The sequence below is a fragment of the Ovis aries genome, chromosome 15, assembly GCF_016772045.2.
Source record: "Ovis aries strain OAR_USU_Benz2616 breed Rambouillet chromosome 15, ARS-UI_Ramb_v3.0, whole genome shotgun sequence".
NCBI lineage: Eukaryota > Metazoa > Chordata > Mammalia > Artiodactyla > Bovidae > Ovis > Ovis aries.
Genome location: NC_056068.1, coordinates 76,494,301 through 76,521,979, shown reverse-complemented (window position 1 = coordinate 76,521,979; position 27,679 = coordinate 76,494,301). Strand labels below are relative to the sequence as shown.

At 45.2% G+C, this 27,679-nt stretch overlaps 1 pseudogene; it reads right to left on the bottom strand.

The window, feature by feature from the left end:
• Positions 1-11,361: 11,361 nt before the first annotated feature.
• Positions 11,362-27,667, bottom strand: LOC132657838 (protein enabled homolog; annotated as a pseudogene).
• Between the last annotated feature and the right edge of the window lie 12 nt (positions 27,668-27,679).

The window sequence follows — 27,679 nt, the reverse complement described above, 5'->3', positions numbered from 1 at the left end:
AACTAACAGAAGTGCTTGACTAAGTCCTTGGGCATATCAGTTTTCCTTTCTGAGCCACTGCTTCCTGATCAGAAAAAAACAAAACTGGAATTCCAGCACCTACTTCTTAGCGTCTGACAGGTACCCTGTAGAAATTAAGCAGCTAAGTGCGGATATATCTGCAGAAGCCTAAGAAACGTCATTTAAGGAAAAGGCATTTAAATGGGAACAAAGGGCACATTCTCTGCTAAGTGGTCTGTCATGTCCCAAGAAAGTTCATTTCCTTGCCTATATAGTCTCTAGACAAGAAAAAAATCCCAGACTTGGCATGGGTAAGGATGAAGAGGGCGATGGAGAGGAAGGGAGAGAATTGTTAGACTTCTTGGCTGGAGTTCAGAAACAAATAGTTCCCGAGCCTGGCATTGTTGGGGGCCGGTGTCAGGACCAGACCAAGAAGGCAGACAAGGAACTTGACCGTTCCTGACTTGGCTCCGCACACTGTTACTCAATAGAAACTGATGCGTAAGCAGGATCCTAGAGGACGCAGGAGAAATATAAACAGTTACTGGGTGCGGTGTGGCTGCCTGTGGAAGCTCTGCCAGGCCCAAGATTACAGCCATCCATTTCTGACTTATTTAATTTCCAGACATTCTTGCAGGATTTGGGTGATGACAAAAGCTAGTTAAAACAATACTCAAGTCTGGGATTTAGAAAAGCACTGGCCTCTGACCTCAAACCAGAGCCTCTAATCAAAGTCCTGACCCTGACTCAAGTCAGTGAGCGTCCTCCCTTAGCGATATGGAAATGACTTATTTTATTTGCCTATAAGCGTCTGTCAGCACCTGCACCAGATTGAAACTTGGCAGGCAAAATGAGGAAGGGGTCATACTTCTTCAAACTCTATTTTTATGGTTTGAACCTTTTGACTCTTTAAAGGAATAGAACAGGAGATCGAGTTAGAGAGCTCACAGAAGGAGATGAGAGAAGAAAAAATTAAACGGACGGCAGTGTCTTCTGATGGTTATTAGCTGCCATCAGCATTTTGTAGTGGAAGAGGCAAAGACACGGGTAGATTGGTTGGCCCTGCCTGTGATCTCGGAGCAACAGAAGAAGGGACAGCCCTGAGGTTTTAGGGAAGGACAGAACGAGAATGCAGCATCTGGAGTGGGTGCAACTTCGCAAGAATCTAGATTCAAATAAGAATCTATACTTAGAAATCTGAATCTCTAGGTTCTTGATTGTGTGCTTTTACAGGAAAAAGCATCTCTGGGCTTCATGTACATGCGAGTAAAACTCTTTACTGGATCAGCTTTAAAAAAAAAAAAATTTATGTATTTGGCTATGTTGGGTCTTAGTTGCAGCCCCGTGATTATGTATTTGGCTATGTTGGGTCTTAGTTGCAGCCCCGTGATTATGTATTTGGCTATGTTGGGTCTTAGGTGCAGCCCCCATGATTATGTATTTGGCTATGTTGGGTCTTAGGTGCAGCCCCATGATTATGTATTTGGCTATGTTGGGTCTTAGTTGCAGCCCCCATGATTATGTATTTGGCCATGTTGGGTCTTAGTTGCAGCCCCGTGATTATGTATTTGGCTATGTTGGGTCTTGGTTGCAGCCCCATGATTTCCATTGCTTCATGTGGAGTACTCTGTACGGCCCATGGACTTCCTAGTTGTAGCACTTGGGCTCCAGACTGAACAGGTTCCAGTAGTTGTGGCCTGCAGGCTTGCTGGCTCCACAGCATATGAGATCTTGGTTCCCAGATCAGGGATCAAACCTTGAATTGCATGGCGAGTCCCTAACCCCTTGACCACCAGGAAAGTCCCATTTACTGAAGCAGCTTTGATCCTGGTCTTGAAGCTCAATATTAAACAAATTTTACTGAGATGACTAAACTGTCCCTGTTGAGCCTGCCAAAACATCTGCTTCCTTATTGATGCCTCCAGTTCCACCGTCCCTTTGAATTAGATGGTGAATTGATTATGTATCACATGTCAATCCCTGTCAACTGGTAGCAGCTGTCTGAATGACTATGTCGAAACAACAGTGAGGTAGGAAAGGACTCCTCCAACTGATTAGTAAGATGAGCAAGAGAGAAAAGAGTGACAACGCTCCGTGGGTTAAGGCAATGTGCGTTGCAGGACCCATACCTCTGGGAAGGGCAATTTATCAAGCTTTTATATCATCAGAGTCTCAGGTGAATTCATATCAGATCATTTCCAGCGCTGGTTTCAATAGGCACAGCACACTTCATAAAAGCAAAAGTCAGGACAGATGGTTCAAGCAAGGTTTTGCTCATTTTGCCTTTTTTTCCTGATTTTTGTGAATTAAATAATATATGCAAGCTCTTACAAAGATATAAAACTAACATTTAAGTAAGCATGTAATGAATCACAACATACTGAAATTTATGGGGAACATTCTAGCAAAGGTGAAAAAAAATCCAAGGCATACAGTCCCCAAGGATAAATCCAAAGCCCAGGAAGATCAGGTCTGGGTGGGAACTCTAAGCTTTCACAGGCCATCAGAAGGCCCTGGTGTCTGAATCAGGGTGGTTTCCTAACTGGGTAGAAAGAAATCATGAAACAGGAAGTGAGATGTCACCGACACACTTCGCTTATTCCACAATTTTGCTTTTAAAAGAAACTTCTCCTGCAGGGCTCTGCTCTGGGGGTTTCCTGGGGAGAAATTCAAAATTCTAGACAGCATGTTGGGGCAATTATTAAGAACTTACAATGTCAGCCTGGCTTCCCCATGAGTTACAAAGCATACAGTGATGTCTGCTGTGTTTCAACAAAGCCCACGAATATTAAGTTTCTCTATACTGGGATCAGATCAACCTTTCAAAAAAACTTTCTTTTAACTATTTACAAAATTTTGGTTTGAGAGCCAATAAAATTATTACACCAAATCTACAATGATAATGTATAGTTATCTTATATAATGTATAACGATACTGTAAACTCCTCAGCAAGAAAGGAAAAGCTCTCGAAAAAGGTCCCCAGCCTTCTTACTCCAGTTCTCTCCATGCTTTTTAAGACTTTTTGCCTGGAATGCTCTTTCTCCTTTTAGTACATATCTCTTTTATATTAATTAGCATATTTTACTGTCCTTTCTCCTTTGTCTCTCTATTAAACCATTGTTGTTGTTCAGTTGCTAAGTCATGACCAGATTTTTGTGACCCCATGGACTGCAGCACACCAGACTTCCCCGTCCTTCACTATTTCCTGGAGTGTGCTCAAACTCATGTCCATTGAGTCATTGATGCTATCTAACCATTTCATCCTCTGCCACTTTCTTCTCCTTTTGCAGTCAATCTTTCACAGCATGAGGGTCTTTTCCAATGAGTTGGCTCTTTGTTATCAGGTGGCCAAAGGATTGGAGCTTCAGCATCAGTCCTTCCAATGAATATTCAGGATTGATTTCCTTTTAGGGTGGACTGGTTGGATCTCCTTGCAGTCCGAGGGACTCTCAAGAGTCTTCTCCAGCAACACAAATTGAAAGAATCAATTTTCTGGCGCTCAGCCTTCTCTATGGTTCAGCTGTCACATTCGTACATGACTACTGGCAAAGCCATAGCTTTGACTATACAGACCTTGGTCAGCAAAGTGACATCTCTGCTTTTTAATATGCTGTCTAGTTAATACGATGTCTAGGTTTGTCATAGCTTTTCTTCCAAGGAGTAAGTGTCTTTTAATTTCGTGGCTGCAGTCGGGAGACTCTCAAAAGCAGAGTGTGTGAAAGTTTTATTCTGTCCACATATACTTCACGAACACTGAGGAAGTGCTGGTTACCCTGCCAGGCACCAGTGATACAACAGAAAATGAGGCAGACAAGACCCCTGACTGCACAAAGCTGTACCCTAAGGGATCTAAGCCCAGTGACTAGCAGCAGTAGCAGTGCAATCAAGACCGCAAGTCTAAATAAACAAAGGGTAAATGAAGCTACTGCCAGGAATTTGAAATTTAGTTGCTATGATTAATCCGGCAACACGTATGTGAAAGGTAATTTTAAAAAAAAAAGAGCAGAAATAGAAAATGTCAAGTCATTTGCATTGTGGTTATATCCCAAGTCATCCTGCTATCTCTAACAGCTATTATTGGAAGCATGGGAGGAAACGACATTCCTAGAACCCAAGCAGATTTTGTAAAAAGTAGTCAATGTGAAATGATGCTAATATCAATCAAAGAAATGATTACCAGGCTTCCCTGGTGGCTCATTGGTAAAGAATCTGCCTATAAATCCAGGAGACACAGGTTCGATCCCTTATCTGGGAAGAGCCCACGGGCCACAGAGCACCTAAGCCCGCGGACCACCACTATTGAGCCTGCGCTCTAGAACCTGGGAGCCGCAACTCCCGAGCCCACGAGCCCCAGAGCCCAAGCTGCACAAGAGAAGACCACTCACCACAACCAGAGAAATGCCAGCAACAAACACCCAACACAGCCAAAAATGAATAAAGTTAATTTTTAAAAAAAAGGAAACCAGAACTGAAAGAGACATGTGTACCCCAATGTTCATCACAGCACTGTTTACAATAGCCAGAATATGGAAGCAACCTAGATGTCCATCAGCAGATGAATGGATAAGAAAGCTGTGGTACATATACACAATGGAGTATTACTCAGCCGTTAAAAAGAATACATTTGAATCAGTTCTAATGAGGTGGATGAAACTGGAGCCTATTATACAGAGTGAAGTGAGCCAGAAAGAAAAACACCAATACAGTATACTAACGCATATATATGGAATTTAGAAAGATGGTAATGATAACCCTGTATGCGAGACAGCAAAAGAGACACAGATGTATAGAACAGTCTTTTGGACTCTGTGGGAGAGGGTGAGGGTGGGATGATCTGGGAGAATGGCATTGAAACATGTATATTATCATATGTGAAATGAATCGCCAGTCCAGGTTCGATGCATGATACAGGATGCTCGGGGCTGGTGCACTGGGATGACCCAGAGGAATGTGCTGGGAGGGAGTTGGGGGGGGGGGGGTCAGGATGGGGAACACATGTACACCCGTGGCGGATTCATGTCATTGTATGGCAAAACCAATACAGTATCGTAAAGTAATTAGCCTCCAATTAAAATAAATAAAGTTATATTTTTTTTAATTTTTAAAGAAATTATTACCAAAAAATTAACTAAGATCCTTATAAATGTAAGGCATGACTACTGACTTCTTACAATGTGCCTTGAATTCACTGTGTCTAGAACATGGACATGAAGGACAAAAAAGGCTTTGTAGTCAGGAAGACAATATGCAGTAATAGGTTGTTTTGGGGTTTTTTTAGACTCTTCTTTTATTGATAAAATGTAGTAAATTAATCTTAGTGAATTTTCCCATACCTTAGTAAGCCCAAACATGCTTCCATACAAACAAGAAGTCCCCACGCCCACCACAACAAAATGAAAAGTCTGGATATTTTAATATACGAGGAACATGAAAATACAGCAGTGCTTCCCCCAATTTTTTTCCCATAGAACAATGGTCCAATGAGTTGTTCCTTGTAAAGAGTGCTGCTGTTGTTTAGCCACTAAGTCATGTCCGACTCTTTGCGACCCATGGGCTGCAGCACGCCAGGCTTCCCTGGCCTTCGCTGTCTCCCGGAGCTTGCTCAAACTCATGTCCATTGAGTCAGTGATGCCGTGCAACCACCTCATCCACTGCCGCCCCCTTCTCCCCCTGCCCTCAATCTTTCCCAGGTTCAGCGTCTTTTCCAATGAGTCGGCTCTTCGCATCAGGTGGTGAAAGGATTGGAGCTTCAGCTTCAGCGTCAGTCCTTCCAATGAAAAGAACATAGAGTCTTGGAAACGCATCACTCGTAAGGCCCTCTTGGAGTTTTACAAAGCACGCCATCATATTAATGTCCCTGGAAAGTTCTCCAGGAAAGAAATATGTTGAACTTTGTCATCATCTCCCATGCTTATTTCAACCACTGAATTCTTCTTTGAAGTAATAGGCTTTCGGTTAGTATAGGAATATCTGCTTTGAAGTTCAATTTACAATACTGTTCTATTTAGTGGTGACCTGGCAAATCAAGGCATTCTCGAGGTAAAGCAAGATAGTAGTGTCAAACAATAGAACTATTTTTCCTATGAAAGTATTTGTAAATAAAACATGCTGCATAAACAACAATCGTAGTAACATTCTGCATTTTATTTCTAAATGAACCCATCACCTCACCACTAGATGGCAACGTAATTCCATTTAAGTTACTCTGTGTGGGGAGGGGGTGTTTGGGTGTGGGGGGGGGTGTGTGCTCGCGCGTATTTTATTTCTAAATGAAATGATTATTTCACCACTAGATGGCACCATAATTCCATTTAAGTTACTCTGGGTGGGTGGGTGTGTGGATGGGTGTGTGTTGGGGTGGTGTGTATGCGTGCGTGCGCGCGCAGTTTATTTCTAAATGAAGTCATCACCTCACCACTAGATGGCAACATAATTCCTTTTAAGTTACTATATGTGTGTCAGTGTGTGCATAATTCCGTTTAAGTTAGTGTGTGTGTATGAAAGTGAAAGAGGAGAGTGAAAAAGGTGGCTTAAAGCTCAACATTCAGAAAACTAAGATCATGGCATCCGGTCCCATCACTTATGGCAAATAGATGGGGAAACAGTGGAAACAGTGTCACACTTTATTTTGGGGGCCTCCCAAATCACTGCAGATGGTGATTGCAGCCATGAAATTAAAAGATGGTTACTCCTTGGAAGGAAAGTTATGACCAAACTAGATAGCATATTCAAAAGCAGAGACATTACTTTGCCAACAAAGGTCAGTCTAGTCAAGGCTATGGTTTTTTCAGTGGTCATGTATGGATGTGAGAGTTGGACTGTGAAGAAAGCTGAGCACCGAAGAACTGATGCTTTTGAACTGTGGTGTTGGAGAAGACTCTTGAGAGTCCCTTGGACTGCAAGGAGATCCAATCAGTCCATCCTAAAGGAGATCAGTCCTGGGTGTTCTTTGGAAGGAATGATGCTAAAGCTGAAGGTCCAGTACTTTGGCCACCTCATGTGAAGAGTTGACTCATTGGAAAAGACTCTGATGCTGGGAGGGATTGGGGGCAGGAGGAGAAGGGGACGACCGAGGATGAGATGGCTGGATGGCATCACCGACTCGATGGATGTGAGTCTGAGTGAACTCCAGGAGTTGGGGATGGACAGGGAGGCCTGGCGAGCTGCGGTTCATGGGGTCGCAGTCGGACACGACTGAGCGACTGACCTGAACTGAACGATGTGTGTACATGCGTGTTTTCCTTCGTGTCTCACGCTTCGCAACACAGGGACGGTAGCCTGCCAGGCTCCTCTGTCCATAGAATTTTCCAGACAAGAACACTGGAGCGGGTTGCCATTTCTTTCTCCAGGGACTCTTCCTGACCCAGGGATCGAATCCATGTCTCACGTTTCCTGCATTGGCAGGCGAGTTCTTTACCAGCTGAGCCACCAGGGAAGCCCCGTTTATGTTACAACCACACCAAGAAGAATATTTAAGTTTTCTAAGAATGTATATGTGCATTTATTCACTTTCAGTCATTCTTTCAAACAACTTATTAGGAACTTTTAAGTTCTGAGAGCTCTGATGAATGTTGAAAATAGGAGGAAAAATGAGACAGCTCACTGTAATTCGGAGGACTCGCTGTGATACGGGGTCTTTCTTCGGCATCTATGGAGATGAGAAGAGAGCTGCAGGTTGAAGTTTAAAAGGAACAAACGGAGCTTGGAAATGGGTTAAAGATGTTAGCTGTGGACTTTGAAAAGTTACATGAAAACCATCATCCAAAGATGTAAGAATCTTCGTGATGAAATTTGGATAACCGGTACAGTCTCGGCCTCAGTTTGAGGCCAGAAAGGATGCTCCAGGAGACACTGGCAGCGGTGTCTGGTCACTGCCCTGGACCCAGGGCGGACTTGCTCTTGTGTGCCTGCAGTGTGAGAGACAGCTGAACTGCTACACCTGAATCAAGCCAAACGATTCCTGTCCTGTTGTGTGTAAGCTGTTTCCATCTTACGTGCCCCAAAGAAGTCCCACAAGCCTGTGATGCTGGTACGTGAATCCCAGCCCTTGGCAGTGAGAGAGGTGAGTCCTAACCACTAGACTGCCAGGGAATTCCCCAAGCGGCAGGCTTGACTCCATTGTGAGTGCTAAGTCGCTTCAGCCGTGTCCGACACTTTGCGACCATATGGACTGTAGCCCCTCAGGCTCCTCTGCCCATGGGATTCTCCAGGCAAGAACACTGGAGTGGGTTGCCAGGCCCTCCTCCAGGGGTCTTCCTGCATTGCAGGCGGATTCCTTATTGCTGAACCACCAGGGAAGCCTGAACTCCAGAGGGGGCTGAATATAAATGCCCCCCGGTTCTTTACTGCTGCTCTTCACTGGCCGCTTGCCAGATTCTGCTCCCTCAGATCACCGTCTCCCAGAAAAAGAGAGCTGTCTGGGACCCTGCCAGCCTGTCCTGAATCAATCTCCTATGCCTTCCACACACACAGACACACACAACGCACACATAGAGGCACGATGATTGATTGCCTAGAGTGAGTTCCCCCAGGATTGCCTCTTATCCTCGTGTTTCTCTAAACTTAACCTTCGGTTTTGAGTCACTGAGTTGGCTGTCGCATCAAATGATTCTTTAGTTTTACAAGGTGTCTCCCAGGTGGGATCCGCACAGGTACAGGTGCCGGTTGCTAATTTCTATAAAAATAACCACCCCCAGAGGAGTGTCATTTAAGAGTTCTTTGGGGGGAAAAAAAGAGTTCTTTGGACTTCATCTTCAATAGTAGCCAAAGAATTCAAGGGACAGGTTGACGCAGAAAATCTTTTGCAGTTAATATGTAACTAAGAACATTCGGAATGCAACACGCAGAGTTTAGGTGATCTGGGTACAGCGGTGGGAGAGCAGTGATTGTAAAATGAAGATAATTAACACGTACACTGGGATTCCCAGATGGCCCAGAGGTAAAGAACCTACCTGTCAGTGCAGGAGATGCAAGAGACTTGGGTTTGATCCCTCGGTCGGGAAGAACCCCTGGAGAAGGAGATGGCAACCTGCTCCAGTATTCCTGCCTGGAGAATCCCATGTGGCCAGGGCAGCCCTCTGGGCTACAGTCCAGGGCGCCACAAAGAGGGGGACTCGACTAAGCGCGCGTGGCGGTAACATACACACGCTCTGTTGGGGGAGACTGAGGGGAAACAGGTGTTCAGCCTAGAAAAGCATTTCTCAGTGGATTTCCTATGATGTCAATGTGGGTTAAACTTTAAAACATTTAAAACCCGACTTACTAGCATTTGTGGATTCCAGATTGAGATCCACATAAGAGCAATGTTTTCTGCTAAGACTCAGAACATTCTTTCATAAATGAGAGTTTGTTTCCCACTAAATTGATCTTTACACAGTTGATTGGTTTTGGTAACTACAGATGTGATGGGAACAGAGAAAAACAAAATATGGATAAAAATAGGGGAAAACCCAATAATCCCTGGATTCCTGGGAAATGAGGATGTCCCATCAATTTAAAAACCATATTTGTTATTGAAATTTTACTTCAACTGCACAAATGAAGGTAGCGTGTAGGAAATTTAAATGACACAATACGGTAAAAATAGCAGAGAACCAAAAACTCTAAAAAGGAAGTACACCCAAAGCGTAAGGACTCAACATTCGTGTTCAGTCTTCAGTTTTGAGTGACACTTGCTGCCTGCAAATAAGGCACACAATAACTCAAGCATAAATCACACTGAAGAGCCTGGAAACTTTCTGATTTCCTAAATTTTCAAAAAACTCTATCATTGCAGCATATAGGCATTCTCCCGTTTTAATCTTAGAAGCTGCAAAGAAAAGGGACTGGATTACATACACACACCTGAGCGCCCACACAGTCACGCATGCACACACACAGGCACACACATGGTGATAAGCAGAGTATCCAGGTCCTTCTTCCTACCACCTAAGTCTCATCTTACTTATTAAAAGCGTGCACAGCCCCTCACTGGTTTCCCTTTAATGATTTCTGTCACCATAATTGCTATCATCATTGTTACTTTTACTAGTATTGCAACTTAAAATTTAAAAGCAGTTCTGCAGGTGTTAGCCCACTACACAGCCCATGGATCTCATCTGGTCTGCCACCTGCTCTTGAAATAAAGTTTGATTGGATATACTCTCATTTGCTGTAAATTGCCTATGGCTATTTTTGTGCTATAATGGTGGAGTTACAAAGTAGTGGCAAATATCTAAAACAGTTACTATCTTGCCTTTTACAGTAAAAGCTTGCCAACACCTGGTTTTTATAGTTTTGTACCATTTTTAACCCTATTTTTGGTAACTGTACTATGGTTATGTTAAATGTTAACATTAGGGATTAAAAGAGTACAGAAACCCTTTATATAACACTATTTTTGCAACCACTCTATAGTCTAAACTCAGAAGAGCTGCTTATTGGAAAAGACTCTGATCCTGGGAAAAACTGAAGGGAAAAGGAGAAAGGAGAAAGGGGTGGCAGAGGATGAGATGGTTAGATAGCATCACCGACTCAACGGACACGAATTTGAGCAAACTCCGGGAGGTAGTGGAGGACAGAAGAGCCTGGCGTGCTGCAGCCCACAGGGTCGCAGAGAGTCAGACGTGACTTAGCAAGTAACCAACGAGAAGGCCTTGAAAAGGTCACTACATATTAGTATGACATGCACTACGGTGTACAATTTAAAAAGCTAAATTTGTGGTGGTTGTAATTAGATTATAAACACGTCCACATGCATAAATCTAAAAAAGGTTGAAAACCTACAATGAAGCTACAACATGCTTTTTAAACACTTTTTTATTTATTCTGCTGCATCAGGTCCCCATCGCATCAGGCAGATCTTTCACTGCAGTGGTAGGCTTCTTAGCTGAGGTGCTCGGGTTCAATCGTTGTGATTCACAGGCTTAGGTGGGATCTTAGCTCCCAGACCAGGGATTGAAACCTAGTCCCCTGCATTGCAAGGCGATTATTAACGACTGGACCAGCAGGGACGTCCCAAATCTACAATATATTGTTTTACATTTGACCACTGGTTCGTATTTGCAGGAGTCATAATTTGGTAAAGCATTGTAATAATTTAGGAAGGCATCTAAACCTTTTAATTCTGGACGAATTTCATGCTTGAATCTATGAAATTGCATGAGGACTAAACTTGAGAGACTTCCTATCATTCTAAAATTCCTCACTCCAGACAAATCATTTTTAGGACACTTTCTTATAAATATCACCCTCTGAAAGCATATACAGTTCCACTTATTCTGTGTTTTATGATCTTAACCTACATAGGGCTGATCTCAATTATTATCGCAACATCAAATAGGACAGGGAGACAAACCTGAACCACTTACAATACAACAGTATAACTTGTGAAATTCTTTTTTATTTAGTTAGTTATTTACTTCTGGCTGTGCTGGGTATTCGCTGCCATGTGTGGGCTTCTCCCAGTTGCAGCAAGTTGGGGCTATTCTTCGTTGTGGTTGGAACTTGCCAAATTCTTCACCAACGTTCTCTGAAAAAAACTTCTCAAGTCTTTCTCTTCTTTTTTAAAAATAATTTTATGTGTTGTTTTTGGCTGTGCTGGGTTTCTGTTGCTGCTCAAGCTTCTGTCCAGCTGCAGCGAGCGGGGTTTAACTCTGGTTGCTGGGGCTTCCCGCAGCAGGGGCTTCTCTTGTTGCAGAGCAAGGGCTGTAGGGCACTCGGGCTTCAATAGTTGTGGCACATGGGCTTAGTTGCTCCATGGCAGCTGGGATCTTCCCAGACCAGGGATCGCACCCATATCTCCCGCAAGGGCAGGCAGATTCTTAGCCACTGAGCCGGCAGGGAAGCCCTCTCTTCTTTATTTTAGCAATGGATTATGGAAAATGTGCGATTTTGTCTTGACATGAAAATATTTCACTGCACGGTGATCTTACCTGATGGGTTTCGTATTTTCTACATAACTGATAGAGGAACTCCTATACGATTGTCTTCCATCTTGCTATAAAGGTCAGGGGGAAAAAAGCAGCAAATTGGGAGAGAAACAGCCAGAGTAGTAACATCTGAAGGCTTTCAAAGTATGTTGGTTTTTTTCCCCTCCTTTCCAACTGTTTGTCTCCATCATCTTACAGCTCACAAAATGTAAAGGTTTCATTGTTGTTGGTATTCTTTGTAGGGTTTTTTTTTTTTTTTTTTTTTTTTCTCTCCAGATTAAAGTCCTATCTCTCCTTTGTTTCTCTAGGCAACATTTGACTTGCTCACTTCTGGCTTGATTGCATCACTGAGCTTTTCTTTTGGCTTAATTCTTTTCTCATTTCATCTAAAATGTCCTGCTTCATCTGTCCTAGTCCAGGCCCTCGGTCTGGACTCTGCCAGCACTGCCCTGTGACCTGGGTGCAGAGTTTGGTCTGTGTAATGAGTCATAGGGCCTGTGGTCAAAAAGATCTGATTTTTCTTCGGAGAATCACATCTGGAAACAACAGGTGACTTACTGCCATTCCTTGTATTTGTTCTTTCCCAAGGTTTTCTTGTCGGTTCAGGTGTACGGTTGAAGAGGCCTTAGAAGTTACAGGCTCTGAATCTTCATTTTTGTCCCTTTTTGTTCTGTTTCTATTGTTGATCCCTTTTCAGCAATTCTTTTCCTCCTGGCCAGCAGGGCACTCATTTCTTCCTCTAAATCAGTACCCTCGAGAGGAAGGGGTCCATTTCCACGACCATATCTCCTTTAGATGAGGCCGAATTCCTACCAAACTTCCTCCACTTGGAAAGAGGCCTTCTCCATCCGTGACACTCTGCTAAGTTTCGGGCCAGCAACTGCAGCTGCAAGTCCAGTTAAAGGGCGATTGTCTTCAGCCGTGATCCCTGGGCGGGGGGTGGGGGTGGGGGGGGGGTGGGGTAGGAATCCAGATGCAGGGAGCAGAGGAACAGGAAGAGGGGTGGAGGAGGAGGGGGTATTTGACTAGGAAGAGGTGGTGGAGGAGGTGGAGGCCCTGAGGATGGAAGTGCAGTGGGTGGAGGGGACCCTGGGGGAGGAGGGGGGCAGGACCCTGATGCCTGGGCAGGACCTGGGGGGGTAGTGGAGGGGTGGCTGGGGTGCAGGTGGTCCCATGACAATGCCCTGAGCAGCTGCCTGCAAGCCTGGCTCCGAAGCAGAGGAGGGCCCCAGCACAGAGTTCAGAGGACTCTCCACCAAGGCAGAGACGGGGGCATTTGGTATTCTCTGCTCTCGCGCCCTCTCTAGCTGCTCCTGCGCTGTTACCGTCCCCTCACCAGGTCCAGTCTCTGAAGCCTCGCCCGCTCCAGTGATCCTGATGTTCCCTCTTCTCTCTCTCCAGCTGCTCCTGTTCCAGTCGCTCCCTCCCTGGCCTCTCCCTTTCTCCCTTCTCCCTCTCCAATCTCGCCCTTTCCCTTCTTTCTCTCTCCAGCCTTTCCCACGCCAGCTCCTTTTATGGTTGCTGGGCTTGTAGCTGCCTTCTTTGAATTTCCAAATTGTGATGGGCCATTGTGAACTTGGGCAGGTAGTCGGGAATTTTGCCATTTCCTATGAATTCAACACTTCTAAGGCATGCATCAGGGCACTTGTGAAGACACTGGCATCTTCTTTGCTGCCAGAGTTGAGACCCTACACCTGTCTAGCGTCCCGCCCTGGGTGGAAGGTCTGAGTAGCTTGATTGTATTTCAACCCTTTAGGAACAATACAATTTATCCTGATCTGATGATGGTCCTGAATCTTCCTGCCCACCACTCCGAATGTGTTGCTGCCTGTATGATGATATATATGAACTCTGCTGAGCCCAGCAGAACCGCCAGCTGGCATCCACTTTTTACTGGCATCATCTTAAACCCTTACAGCAGCTCTTGCCTGACGGATATTGTTTAGTTTTTATTTTAAACATATCATATCACTCCCTTCTCCTCTGCAGTTTTTGCTGAAAAACCAGCTGAAAACCTTATGGGAGTTCCCTTGTATGTTATCGGTTGCTTTTCCCCTGTTGCTTTTAATATCTTCTACTTTTAATTGTTGTCATTTTGATTACAGTATGTCGTGGTGTATTCTTCTGTGGGTTTATCCTGTTTGAACTCTCTGTGTTTCCTGTGGGTGACTGTTTTCTTTCCCAGGTTAGGGAAGTTTTCAGCTATTCTCTCTTCAAATATTTTCTCAGGCCCTCTCTCTCTCTTCTCCTTCTGAGACCCCGATAATGTGGATCTTAGGGTGCTTACTGTTGGTCCAGAGGTTTCTTAAACTGTCCTCCTTTCTTTTTCTGCTCCACAATAGTGAGTTCCCCTACTCAGTCTTCCAGCTCGCTAATCTGCTGCTTCATTTACTCTACTACTGATTCCTTCCAGTGTGTTTCATTCCAGTCACTGTATATTGTTCAATTGTTTTGGCTGTTGTTTATACTTTCTCTTTGTTTAAAAAGCCTTCCAACTTATGGATCTCTGCATCCATTTTTCTCCCTAGTTCTTGGATCACCTTTACCACTGTTAGTCTGAACTCCTCCGGTAGACTGCCTATCCCCACATCCCTTGGTTTTTCTGGAGTTTTATCTTGATCCTTCATCTGAAACAGATTCCCCTGCCACCTCATTTTGGGTTAATTGTGTTTCTCAACTTTGGAGAAGCAGCCTTCCGTAGGAGACGTCCTATGGGTCCCAGCAGTGCCCTCCTCTCTCATCACCCAAGGGCCAGGGGCCAGCGGTCCCAGGGCAGTGTCTAGCCTGCATTTGCAGACTACAGTCTGCTGGATTGTAGCCTTCTTCCTTCTAGTTTCTGCCCCCTGGTGGGTGAGAGGCTGCTCTAGAAGCCTGTGTAGGCTTCCTAGTGGAGAGCTGATGCCCGCTGATGGGTGGGTGGAGCTGGGTCCTGGCCCTCTGGTAGGCAGGATGGTGTCTAGGGTCATGTCCAGAGGTGACTGTGGGATCAGGAAGTCTTTCGGCAACCTGTCTGCTAATGGGCAGAGCCGTGTTCCTGCCTGGGTAGTTGTCTGGCCTGAGGCATCCGGCTCTGAAGCCTACAGGCTGCTGAGTGGAGCCAGGTGTTGCTGCTAAGGACCCAAGCAAGATGCCTGCCTCAAGGAGAGTTCATGCAGAAGAATAACCCCCAAAATATCTGCCACCAGCTTTTGGACCCCAGCAGGAGCCACAGCTGCGCCCCACCACCCCAGGAGACCAAGACCAGGTAGGTCTGCTCCAGGCTCCTATGACATCATTGCTTTTGTCCTCGATCCCAGTGCACGTGAGATTTTGTGCAATCCCTTTAAGAGTTCAGTCTGTCTCCCCCGGCCCTGTGGCGCTCCTGCAATTAAGCCCAGCTGGCCTTCAAATCCTAATGCTCTTCCCGATGCCAGACCCTCGGGTTAGGAAGCCTCACGTGGGCCTCAGGACTCTCACTCCTGTGGGAGAGCGTCTGTAATACAATTATTCTCCAGTGGGTAGGGGTGACAAGGGGTTGATTATCATACATGTACAACCCTCCTACCATCTTGTTGCCACTTCTTTATGCCTTTAGATGTAGACAATCTGCTTCGGCAGGCTCCAGCCTTTTTTATCGATGGCTGTCCAGCAGTTAGTTGAGATTTTGGTGTGTCCATGAGAAGAGGCTAAGCTCAAGGTTTTTCCACTTCACCATTTTGAAAGAACTACTTTTTTTGGGAAAAAAAAATAAAGAAAGAAACATGACTACATTAAATAGGCATGTGGATTGTATGACACATTCTTATTTTTTAAGTATTTTTTAATTTTTCTGCTCAGCCATTTACTATGTAACAAAATTTTAAATCTTTTTTTATTTTTTTATACATTAAAAAAATTTAAGTATACATCATAGGAGTGAGAAAACGCAGTGTATGGAAAGCACTGTGATAGACAAGTACCTAAGAAATTATCATTGTCTGTTCTAAGTGGCACAAAGGTCACAGGTTGTCAATTTTGACTCAGGGAGGACATGCCAGTCCTCAAACCCTGGGAGCGCCTGGAGTGGGCTCAGTTCTGAGCTTGGAAATTAAGGAGAGATGAAGCTGAAGATCCAGCCTCTGTCTGACTTTCAGACCACAGATGCTAGAGCTTTAGTGCCAGGAAAGAGCTTGAAGGTCATTGAGCACAACACTCTCTCCTAAGTAGCTGAGACAGAGACCCTGGGGCACTCAAGTGACCTGGGGGGACTTCCCAGGTGACAAGAGGTGAGCTGGGACAGAGCCAGACCTTGAACCCCGGTCTTCTACTATCCAGCTGAGGTTCTTTCCAGTATTGCATTACCAATTTTGGCATTTAGAAAAGATCCTCCCTTTGCAACTTTTTCCCTGCTGGTTCCCAGCTGGCTGCTTATCTTCAGGCAAGAGCTGATGTGTGAGTGGATGTCTCCTGCAGGGTTCCCAGAGAAGACACTCCGAGGCAGAGATCCACATGCAGGACATTTGCCAGAGAGTGCTCTCAGAACGAGCACCTTGAAGGGACAGAGAGAGGCGGGATGGACAGAAAGAGAAGCTGGAGCCTCAGATATTTCCACTCGCTGCCCTGGAGTGGAGACGGTCCCTCAGGGTCGTTCCAGATCCAACCCAGGAGGTGAGACCTTCACACTCCCCACACTGACCACTCACTGGATGCAGGGGGCATAACCACAGGCCAGGCCGCTCCCTTTAGCTGAGAGCAAAACTCAGCGAGCTAACATCAGGGTGTGCAGGGTTTCACTCCTTTCTGGTGACTCGAGGGGAGAATCTGTGTCTGCTTTTCGCAGCCTCTGGAGACTGACCACACTCATGGCCCCGTCTCCACCTTTATATGCCAGTCATTTCAAATAACTCTGACCTTTCTTCGGTCCTCTCGTCTTCCCAACCTCAGCAGGGACGTGTTCTCTTTTTAAGGACTATGTGATTAGACAGGGCCCACCTGCATGATCCAGGCTCACCTTGCCATCTCTAGATCCTTACTGTACTCACACGTAGTACAAAGTCCTGCCGTGGAAGGTCACAGGTTCCAGGGATATGGAAGTAGACATATGGGGTGGGGGGGCATTATTCTGCCTGCCACAGTATGAATTAAATATATTATAAGAATACTCCATATGGTCATAGCAGCATTATTCATAATAGCCAAAAAGTGCAAATAACCCAAACGTCCAGCAACTGATGTGTGTGTGTGTATGTGTGTATATAATGTTGTTCAGTTGCGAAGTCAGACTTTTCAAGACCCCATGGAGTGCAGCACACCAGGCCTCCCTGTCCCTTACCATCTCCTGGAGTTTGCCCAAGTTCTTGCCCATTGAATCAGTGATGCCATCCAATCATTTCAGCCTCTGTTGCCCTCCTCTCCAGCCTTTAATCTTTCCCACCTTTAGGGTCTTTTCCAAAAAGTCAGCTCGTCACATCAGGTGACAAAAGGATTGGAGCTTCAGCTTCTTTATCAGTCCTTCCAAGGAGCGTTCAGGGTTGATTCCCTTTAAGATTGACTCGTTTGATCTTCTCCCTGTCCAGCGGACTCAAGAGTCTTCTCCAAAACCTCAGCTCAAAAGCATCAATTCTTCGGTGCTCCGCCTTCTTTACAGTCCAGTTCTCACATCCATACCTGACTACTGGAAAGACCACAGCCTTGACTATGAGACGATAACAGGCAGGAAGGCGAGGGGTTTCCAAATGGTGGAGATAGGCTGCAAGTGTCAGACATTTCTTATCTCTCTCTTAAGCAGCAGGAGGAAACAAACTAGTGTTACATTTTTCCCCTTCTCTATACAAATTTAAAAAGAGGTTTTTCTTAAAATTCTGTGTTGCCATAATGACACCTGGTTCTACCTGAACTTAACTTTTCTCAGACCTTGAGCTAACCAATGCATTTTTCTTCTGGAAATGTTTGTCTTAAGCTATGTGAATGTGCTGTGTATTTACCCCAGACATTGTCTTCAAGTTGGTTCCGGTTCCGCCTAAAGGCTCAGAACCGACTTGACAAACCAGTATGTGATACTCCTGCATTGTTCTCCTAATCCATGTTAATGAAACTATGTATTTGTATGGAAATCTGCTTTTCTTCAAGATTCGTGTCAACCACGTCAATCGTTTTATGGCCCAGGATGACTCACCTGGTGCCAGGGTTATCTCAAAACGCATCTTGTGGGTGAGGGGGCTGGTGCCATTCTCTGAGTTTTGAGACATTTCCTTTCTTTAATTAGCAGACTGCTAGTAGCTATATAACATCCAGCAAAAGACTAGCGGGGGGTTGGGGGGCCCTCTTTCTAACCCCCTTCTCATGTCTGTGTCAGAAGCTATCTCTATCTCTTTTATACTTTAATAAAACATTATTACACCAAAGCTCTGGGCGATGAAGCCTTGTCTCTGGCCCCGGATTGAATTCTTCTCCAGAGGCCAAGAATCCTGGCGTCTTTCGTGGTTTAGCAACAACCTTTCAACTATATGGGCCTTTGTTGGCAAAGTGATGTTTTCAATACATTGTCTACGTTTGTCATAGCTTTCCTGCCAAGAAGCAACTGTCTTCTAATTCAGGGCTGCAGCCACCATCCACAGTGATTTTAGAGCCCAAGAAGAGGGACTCTGTCACTGCTTCTATCTTTTCCCTTCTATCCGTCATGAAGTGATGAGACCCAATGCCATGATCTTCGTTTTTTTAATACTGAGTTTTAAGCCAGTTTTTCACTCTCATTCTTCACCCTTACCAAGAGGTTCTTTAGAAGCAAGAGTTAGAACCTTGTATGGAACAACCGACTGATTCAGGATTGAGAAAGGAGTATGACAAGGCTGTTTGTTGTCATCCTGTTTATTTAACTTACATGCAGAGCACATCATGTGAAATGCCGGGCTGGATGAGTTACAAGCTGGAATCAAGATTGCCGGGAGAAATATATAAATGTAGTATAGCTAAATCTATAGAAACATAAGTGGACTGGCAGTTTCCAAGGGCTGAGGAGGCGGAAATGGTCAATGACTTTTAGGGGTGGTAAAAATGTTCCCAGATGAGATTGTGGCGACTGTTACACAACTATATGAATACCCCAAAGTCACTGAATGGCACAGTTTAGAGGCAGGGATTTTACGGTATGTGAAGACTATGTTAAGAAAGTTGTGGGGCATCCATGGTAGTTCAGAGATTAAGAGTCTGCCTTGCAGGGCAGGGGACACCGATTCGATCCCCGGTCTGGGAAGATCCTATGTGACTGAGAACAACTAAGCCCAGGTGCCACAACTACCCAGCCTGTGCTCTACAGCTGAGAACCACAGCTACTGAAGCCGGTGTGCCCTGGAGCCCGTGCTCTGAAACAAGAGAAACCACTGTGATGAGAAGCCCGAGCACCACAACCAGAGAAAGCCCACACAGGAACAGACTCAGCACAGCCGAAAAATACACAAACAAAAAACTTATTTTAAAAAAAGTTGTTTAAAACTGCCTTGCAGGAGATTCCCTGGTGGTCCAGTGGTTAGGACTCCATGCTTTCACTGCTGAGGGCCCAGGTTCAATCTCTGGTTGGGGGGCTAAAATCCTGCAAGCCTGGGAGTGTGGCCAAAAGAACAAAAGATGCGTTAGAGGTAATGTGTCTTTCATTTTATATCAAGACAGTTAGGCATGAGCAACAGGGGTGGCCTAGCCTAGCCAACAGGATGCATGCGATCTCTAAACCCCATCCCAGACACACCCAGGAGAGCTCACAGATATGCTACAAAAATAACCACAGAGACTTTTCCAACTCCTGCATATACACCCTGGGCACACAGTGCAAACTAACCACAGGGGCTTCCTCAAGTAAACGTAGGCAGCTAGGAGCCCACTAAGGGGTCACTAATATTCTATACGTACAGACATCTGATTATAATAGACTGAATTGGGAAGGTGTGCACAACAGAGCCTATAGTTATATAACTTGCAACTGTCAACTGGCCTTCAGCATATGCCCATTTCAATTCCTTTCTTGATTGGTGGTGGGTACAAGCCCTGTTTTACACAGGGCACAACCAAGAGGAGGAGATGGATAAAAAAGGGGAAGCCAAGAGGGATGGGTAGGCGTAGAAAGTATTACAGGGTAGGGGTCGTCCATGCGGGCTGGAGTTGAGCCTTTAGGGACCCACCTTTCCAAACCCTGGTTAGTACTTGAATCCCTGGGGCTTATAGTGGCAGTCCCTCAGAGTCCTTCTGGGTCCCGGTTGACACCCTCCAAGCGCCTTTCTTGTTGGAAGTACCCAATGGCCATAGTGTAAGATCAGAGGCTTTGAATCTCTGGGTCTAGAAAGAGGTCATTGACATAAACAAAAGGTCTCCCATATAACATCTCAGAAGGAGGCACTTTACATCTGGTTGTCCATATTAGTGAGCAACGCTAAGACTGAATTCCAGGTTAAGGTGATGTCAATGGATGGAAACTATATTTTTAACAAGCGCTTCAGAAAAGTCATCTACCTTACAGGGATAATACTACTTCACAAAGGAAGTGATGAGAATGAAATTAGAACATGATATAATTAGTAAAATTATAAATAATGTCCCCTCCCAAGAGAGATGTCCACACCCTAACCCCTGGAACCTGTGATTATGCTACCCGACATGGCAAAAGGAACCTTGCAGACATGATTCAGTTTACGTATTTAGAGATGCAGAGATTACTCTGGATTATCTGGGTGAGCTCAACCTAACCACATGAGTCCTTAGATGCAGAGAACCTTTCTCGGAGATCAGAGACAGAGATGACATTGCTGGCTTTGAAGATGAAAGAAGGGTGTCGACAGCCAAGGAATGTGCTGACCTCTAGAAGCTGGAAAAGACAAGAAAAGAGATTCTCTTTTTTGTCTCCAGAAAGAATACAGCCCTACAGACATCATATTAGGTCCATGAGACCCTTGTTGGACTTCTATAGAACTGTGAGATCAGAGTATTGTTTAAGCCACTAAATCTGCAGTAATTTGTTAATCAGCAATAGAAAATTCTTACCAAACAGCACAAAACTCAAGTTTCCCCATCCCATGGGTAAAAAGCACAGTCACATTAAAAAAGTGAACAAATTCTACTGACTTCTGCCCCCACCTACTCAGTCCCTGCTGAAGAGTTCCTTAAACTTCTGACGGTTCTCAGGGGATCTCTATATTCATGAAATAATCTGCTTCTGAAATAATCCATTTCTAAACAGTACAAGTACTCTATCAACTGTTTAAAATTGCTAATAAACAACAATGTCTTACTGTATAGCACAGGGAACTATATTCAATATCCTATGATAAACCGTAACAGAAAAGAATAAGAATGAGCTTATAATAAATGAGCTTCCCTGGTGGTTCAGACAGTAAAGGATCCGCCTGCAATGCCAGAGACCTAGGTTCCATTCCTGGGTCAGGAAGATCCTCTGGAGAAAGGAATAGCTACCCACTCCAGTATTCCTGCCTGGAGAATGCCATGGACAGAGGAGCCTGGTGGGTTACAGTCCGTGGGGTCACACATGACTGAGCAATTAACACTTTTTCATATGTATAACTGAATCACTTTGTTGTGTATCAGAAATTAGCACATTATAAATCAACTATACTTCAATAATTTTTTTTAAAAAGGGATTAAAATACTCCCCCCAAAAAAGAGATGCTGTACTAGATAGGCTTGTCTCCTTTGGGGACCACCTACACTAGACACCAGCTCTTGCCAGGTACTCATTCCACCCTTTTGATCACCAGATTTCTGGAAAGCCTTTAAACGGGCACAACTGCTCTGGGGTCATTTATTTGGTGGGGGCGGCAATGCTGGCTCTCTCTGTGAGAGCAGTCTCAGTGGAGCATCTGTGAACCCTCAATGGTTCATAGAATTGGTAATGAACTTGGGCTCTTTCTATTCTAGTCCCCCATTCTGCCTCCACAGCCCTCAGAGTTAAGTCCAGTGGGACTGGGGAGGGAGATAAACCACACCACACCCAGAATGCTCCCCCCGCCCCTACAGTTAGGCCCCATGGCATTAGGCGGTAACAGGTTCCTTCTCTCCCAAAGCAAATTTGTTTCCCAAGACTCTTTTCAGTCCCCTGGCAAACAAGTTTGAAGAGCAAGAAGGGAAAGGCAGTGAAAGGTGACAGGAACAGGGCACTGCAGGTGGGCTGGAGGGGCTGCACTGCTAGAGTGGCTGTCCTGGCGTTACTGAAAGGGGTTTGTGGGGCCCAGCTGCTCGCCGCTCAAAAGACAACAAATAGGCCAGGTTGGTGGAAAGGAAAGTTTGCTTTATTTCAGATGCTGGCAACTGTGGGGGGAGGGTGGCAGACATCTGTCCAAAGGCTGACTCCCCTCACCCCCTCCACAAGAACAGGGTGAGAGCTTTTATAGACAGAGGGGGGCGGTGGCTATATGCAGAAACAGCACAGTCACCTCCAACAGTCATCTTCAGATTGGCCATCAGTGCTCTGACCAGCGTCATCTTGATTGTTTTCAGTACAGTTCATCTTCAGGTCCAGGGTCCCTTTGTTCTCATTTCTTTGTGGCCAGTTCTTGGAATTGTGGCAACTCGTGTCCTGGGTATGGTCTGGTCATCACGTCACTAACTTCTCCACCTGGTGTTTTAGTATCTGTAAGACAGCTCCCAGGATACGGCTCAGAATAGCGTCTATAGCCCTTAAGAAAGAACTAAAGGTCCTTGACTGTGCTTAACGATTACATTATTATTTAGTCTCTTTTAACTGTTTTCCTTTGTTTCTGCATTTCTCAATTCTCTGATTAAACTTATTTTTTGACTAAAGTTTTCCACAGTCAAAAGGCAGGCAGGGGACATAGTGGTGGGGGGGGGGGCGGGGCGGGGGGGGTATGGTAAGGAGCATAGGGTCCTGCTCCATTTCACTAGCAGATACAGAATGCCAGTGAAGGGCTGCGGTCACTGGTAATAACAAGAAACAATAGAAGTGCTTAACAAATGTTAACTAGTAGGGGGGAAAAATACCTTTTCCCCCTGCAAAGGACTATTTTCCTCCAAAACTGAACATCTACTCTACCCTGTGCTGTGTTCAGTTGTCTGACTCTTGTGACCCCATCAGTTCAGCTCAGCTGTCATGTCTGACTCTTTGCGACCTCACGGACTGCAGCACACCAGGCTTCCCTGACCATCACCAACTCCCACAGCTTGCTGAAACTCATGTCCATTGAATCAGTCATGCCATCCAACCATCTTATTCTCTGTCATCCCCTTCTCTTCCTTTCTTCAACCTTTCCCAGCATCAGGGTCTTATCCAGAGTCAACTGTTCGCGTGAGGTGGCCAAAGTATTGGAGTTTCAGCTTCAGCATCAGCCCTTCCAATGAATATTCAGGACTCATTTCCTTTAGGATGGACTAGTTGGATCTCCTTGCAGTCCAAGGGACTCTCAAGAGTCTTCTCCAACACCACCGTTCAAATGCATCAATTCTTCGGCACTCAGCTTTCTTCACAGTCCAACTCTCACATCCATACATGACTACTGGAAAAACCATAGCCTTGACTAGATGGACTTTTGTTGGCAAAGTAATGTCTCTGCTTTCTAATATGCTATCTAAGTTGGTCATAGCTTTTCTTCCAAGGACTAAGCGTCTTTTAATTTCATGGCTGCAATCACCATCTGCAGTGATTTTGGAGCCTGCCAAAATAAAGTCTGTCACTGTTTCCATTGTTTCCCCATCTATTTGCCATGAACGGATGGGACCAGATGCCATGAGCTTCATTTTTTTAATGTTGAGTTTTAAGCCAACTTTTTCACTCTCCTCTTTCACTTTCATCAAGAGGCTCTTTAGTTTTCCTTTGCTTTCTGCCATAAGGGTGGTGTCATCTGCAAATCTGAGGTTATTGATATTTCTCCCAGAAATCTTGATTCCAGCCTGTGCTTCATCCAGCCCAGCGTTTCGCATGATGTGCTCTGTATGTAAGTTAAATCAGCTGGATGACAAAACAAAACCTTGACCTATTCCTTCCCCAATTTTGAACCAGTTGTTTGCTCCATGCCCGGTTCTAACTGCTGCTTCTTGACCTGCATACAGATTTCTCAGGAGACAGGTAAGGTGGACCTTACCCCATGGACTTAGCCCATTGTGATGCCATGAACAACCTTACCCCATTGTGACCCCATGGACTTACCCCACTGTGACCCCATGGCCAACCTTACCCCATTGTGACCCTATAGACTGCAGCAAATCAGGATCTTCTGTCCATAGAATTCTCCAGGCAAGAATACTGGAGTGGGTTGCCATGTCCTCCTCCAAGGGATCTTCCCAACCCAGGGATGGAACCCTTACCTCCTTGTATTGCAGGTGGATTCTTCACTGCTGAGCCATTGGGTAAGCCCCCTACTCTGCCCTATATACAACTAAAGCCAGAGTATCTTCCAAACACCCAAATCACAAATGGAAGAAATTGCAAATTCCTTTCACCTATGCAAGTGAGCAGCATTTATGTAATTCCAGCAGGGAGCAGCACCAATGTTTACCTGAATACATTCAGTTCAGTTCAGTCGCTCAGTCATGTCCGACTCTTTGCGACCCCATGAATCGCAACACGCCAGGCCTCCCTGTCCATCACCAACTCCCAGAGTTCACTCAAACTCATGTCCATCGAGTCGGTGATACCATCCAGCCATCTCATCCTCTGTCGTCCCCTTCTCCTCCTGCCCTCAATCCCTCCCAGCATCAGAGTCTTTTCCAATGAGTCAACTCTTTGCAAGAGGTGGCCAAAGTATTGGAGTTTCAGCTTCAGCACCAGTCCTTCCCATGAACACCCAGGACTGATCTCCTTTAGGATGGACTGGTTGGATCTCCTTGCAGTCCAAGGGACTCTCAAGAGTCTTCTTCAACACCACAGTTCAAAAGCATCAATTCTTCTGCACTCAGCTTTCTTCACAGTCCAGCTCCCACATCTATACATGACCACTGGAAAACCATAGCCTTGACTAGATGGACCTTTGTTAGCAAGGTAATATCTCTGCTTTTGAATATGCTATCTAGGTTGGTCATAACTTTCCTTCCAAGGAGTAAACATCTTTTAATTTCATGGCTGAAGTCACCATCTGCAGTGCTTTCGGAGCCCAAAAACTAAAGTCTGACACTGTTTCCACTGTTTCCCCATCTAGTTCCCATGAAGTGACAGGACCAGATGCCATGATCTTAGTTGTCTGAATGTTGAACTTTAAGCCAACATTTTCACTCTCCTCTTTCACTTTCAACAAGAGACTTTTTAGTTCCTCTTCACTTTCTGCCATAAGGGTGGTGTCATCTGCATATCTGAGGTTATTGATATTTCTCCCAGCAATCTTAATTCCAGCTTGTGCTTCTTCCGGCCCAGTGTTTCTCATGATGTACTCTGCATATAAGTTAAATAAGCAGGGTGACAATATACAGCCTTGATGCACTCCTTTTCCTATTTGGAACCAGCCTGTTGTTCCATGTCCAGTTCTAACTGTTGCTTCCTGACCTGCATATAGGTTTCTCAAGAGGCAGGTCAGGTGGTCTGCTATTCCCATCTCTTTCAGAATTTTCCACAGTTTATTGTGATCCACACAGTCAAAGGCTTTGGCTTAGTCAATAAAGCAGAAATAGATGTTTTTCTGGAACTCTCTTGCTTTTTCCATGATCCAGTGGATGTTGGCAGTTTGATTTCTGGTTCCTCTCCCTTTTTAAAAACCAGCTTGAACATCTGGAAGTTCACAATTCACGTACTGCTGAAGCCTGGCTTGGAGAATTTTGAGCATTACTTTACTAGCGTGTGAGATGAGTGCAATTGTGCGGTAGTTTGAACATTCTTTGGCATTGCCTTTCTTTGGGATTGGGATGAAAACTGATCTTTTCCAGTCCTGTGGCCAATGCTGAGTTTTCCAAATTTGCTGGCATATTGAGTGCAGCACTTTCACAGCATCATCTTTCAGGATTTGAAATAGCTCAACTGGAATTCTATCACCTTCACTAGCTTTGTTCATAGTGATGCTTTCTAAGGCCCACTTGACTTCACATTCCAGGATGTCTGGCTCTAGGTGAGTGATCACACCATCATGATTATCTGGGTCATGAAGCTCTATTTTGTACAGTTCTTCTGTGTATTCTTGCCACCTCTTCTTAATATCTTCTGCTTAGTTCCATACCATTTCTGTCCTTTATCAAGCCCATCTTTGCATGAAATGTTCCCTTGGTATCTCTAATTTTCTTGAGGAGATCTCTAGCCTTTTCCATTCTGTTGCTTTCCTCTATTTCTTTGCATTGATCACTGAGGAAGGCTTTCTTATCTCTCCTTGCTATTCTTTGGAACTCTGCATTCAGAGGCTTATATCTTTCCTTTTTTCCTTTGCTTTTCGTTTCTCTTCTTTCCACAGGTATTCGTAAGGCATCCTCAGACAGCCATTTTGCTTTTTTGCATTTCTTTTCCATGGGGATGGTCTTGAGTCCCGTCTTCTGTACAATGTCACGAACCTCTGTCCATAGTTCATCAGGCACTCTATCAGATCTAGTCCCTTAAATCTATTTCTCATTTCCACTGTATAATCATAAGGGATTTGATTTAGGTCATACCTGAGTGGTCTAGTGGTTTTCTCCACTTTCTTCAATTTAAGTCTGAATTTGGCAATAAGGAGTTCATGATCTGAGCCACAGTCAGCTCCCGGTCTTGTTTTTGCTGACTGTATAGAGGTTCTCCATCTTTGGCTGCAAAGAATATAATCAATCTGATTTCGGTATTGACCATCTGGTGATGTCCATGTGTAGAGTCTTGTCTTGTGTTATTGGAAGAGGGTGTTTGCTATGACCAGTGCATTCTCTTAGCAAAACTCTATTAGCCTTTGCCCTGCTTCATTCCATACTCCAAGGCCAAATTTGCCTGTTACTCCAGGTGTTTCTTGACTTCCTACTTTTGCATTCCAGTCCCCTATAATAAAAAGGACATCTTTTGCAGGTGTTAGTTCTAAAAGGTCTTGTAGGTCTTCATAGAACCATTCAACTTCAGCTTCTTCAGCGTTACTGGTTGGGGCATAGGCTTGGATTACTGTGATATTGAATGGTTTGCCTTGGAAACGAACAGAGATCATTCTGTCGTTTTTGAGATTGCATCCAAGTACTGCATTTCGGACTCTTTCGTTGACCATGATGGCTATTCCATTTCTTCTAACGGATTCCTGCCCATAGTAGTAGATATAATGGTCATCTGAGTTAAATTCACCCATTCCAGATGGGTGAATACCAGAATACATTACAGTTCATTATACAAAAATACTCGTATACAGTCTCTCGGAAAAATTCCAACACAAAAGGACACTCTGCCCTTCACTGCCCCCGCCCCCATCACCCACCATCCCATCCCCAAGGCTCGCTTAAGGGTGGGTGAATAAAAGGAGACAGAGCGGAGATGCACTGACAGATACCACGACTCAGGGAGAGATGACCGCAAGCTCGAAACCCAGTAGAGGGCGCCCGTCTGCCGGGCCTCCCGGGACCTCGCCCCTCCCGGCAGGCTGAGACCTGCGTCCCGCGCGGCGTTTTTAAAATGGAAACAAACCCGGCCACGCCCCCTGCCCCGAGGCCGCCGGGAAATATGGCGCCGCCGCTTGGGGCGTCCTAGCCGGCCACGCAAAGGTTTCCTCAGGTGGAGTCCGCAGGCTTCCCCTAGCCCTTTCTCCCTCGGCTCCCTCCCTGCGCACCTGATCTCCAGCTAACTCGATGGACACCTCAACGCAGGATCCGGCCGCCCCCGACCTCTCCGGACTTCTCCACCTGCCCGCCTGCCCCGCCCTCCGGAAGTGACGACACTCGC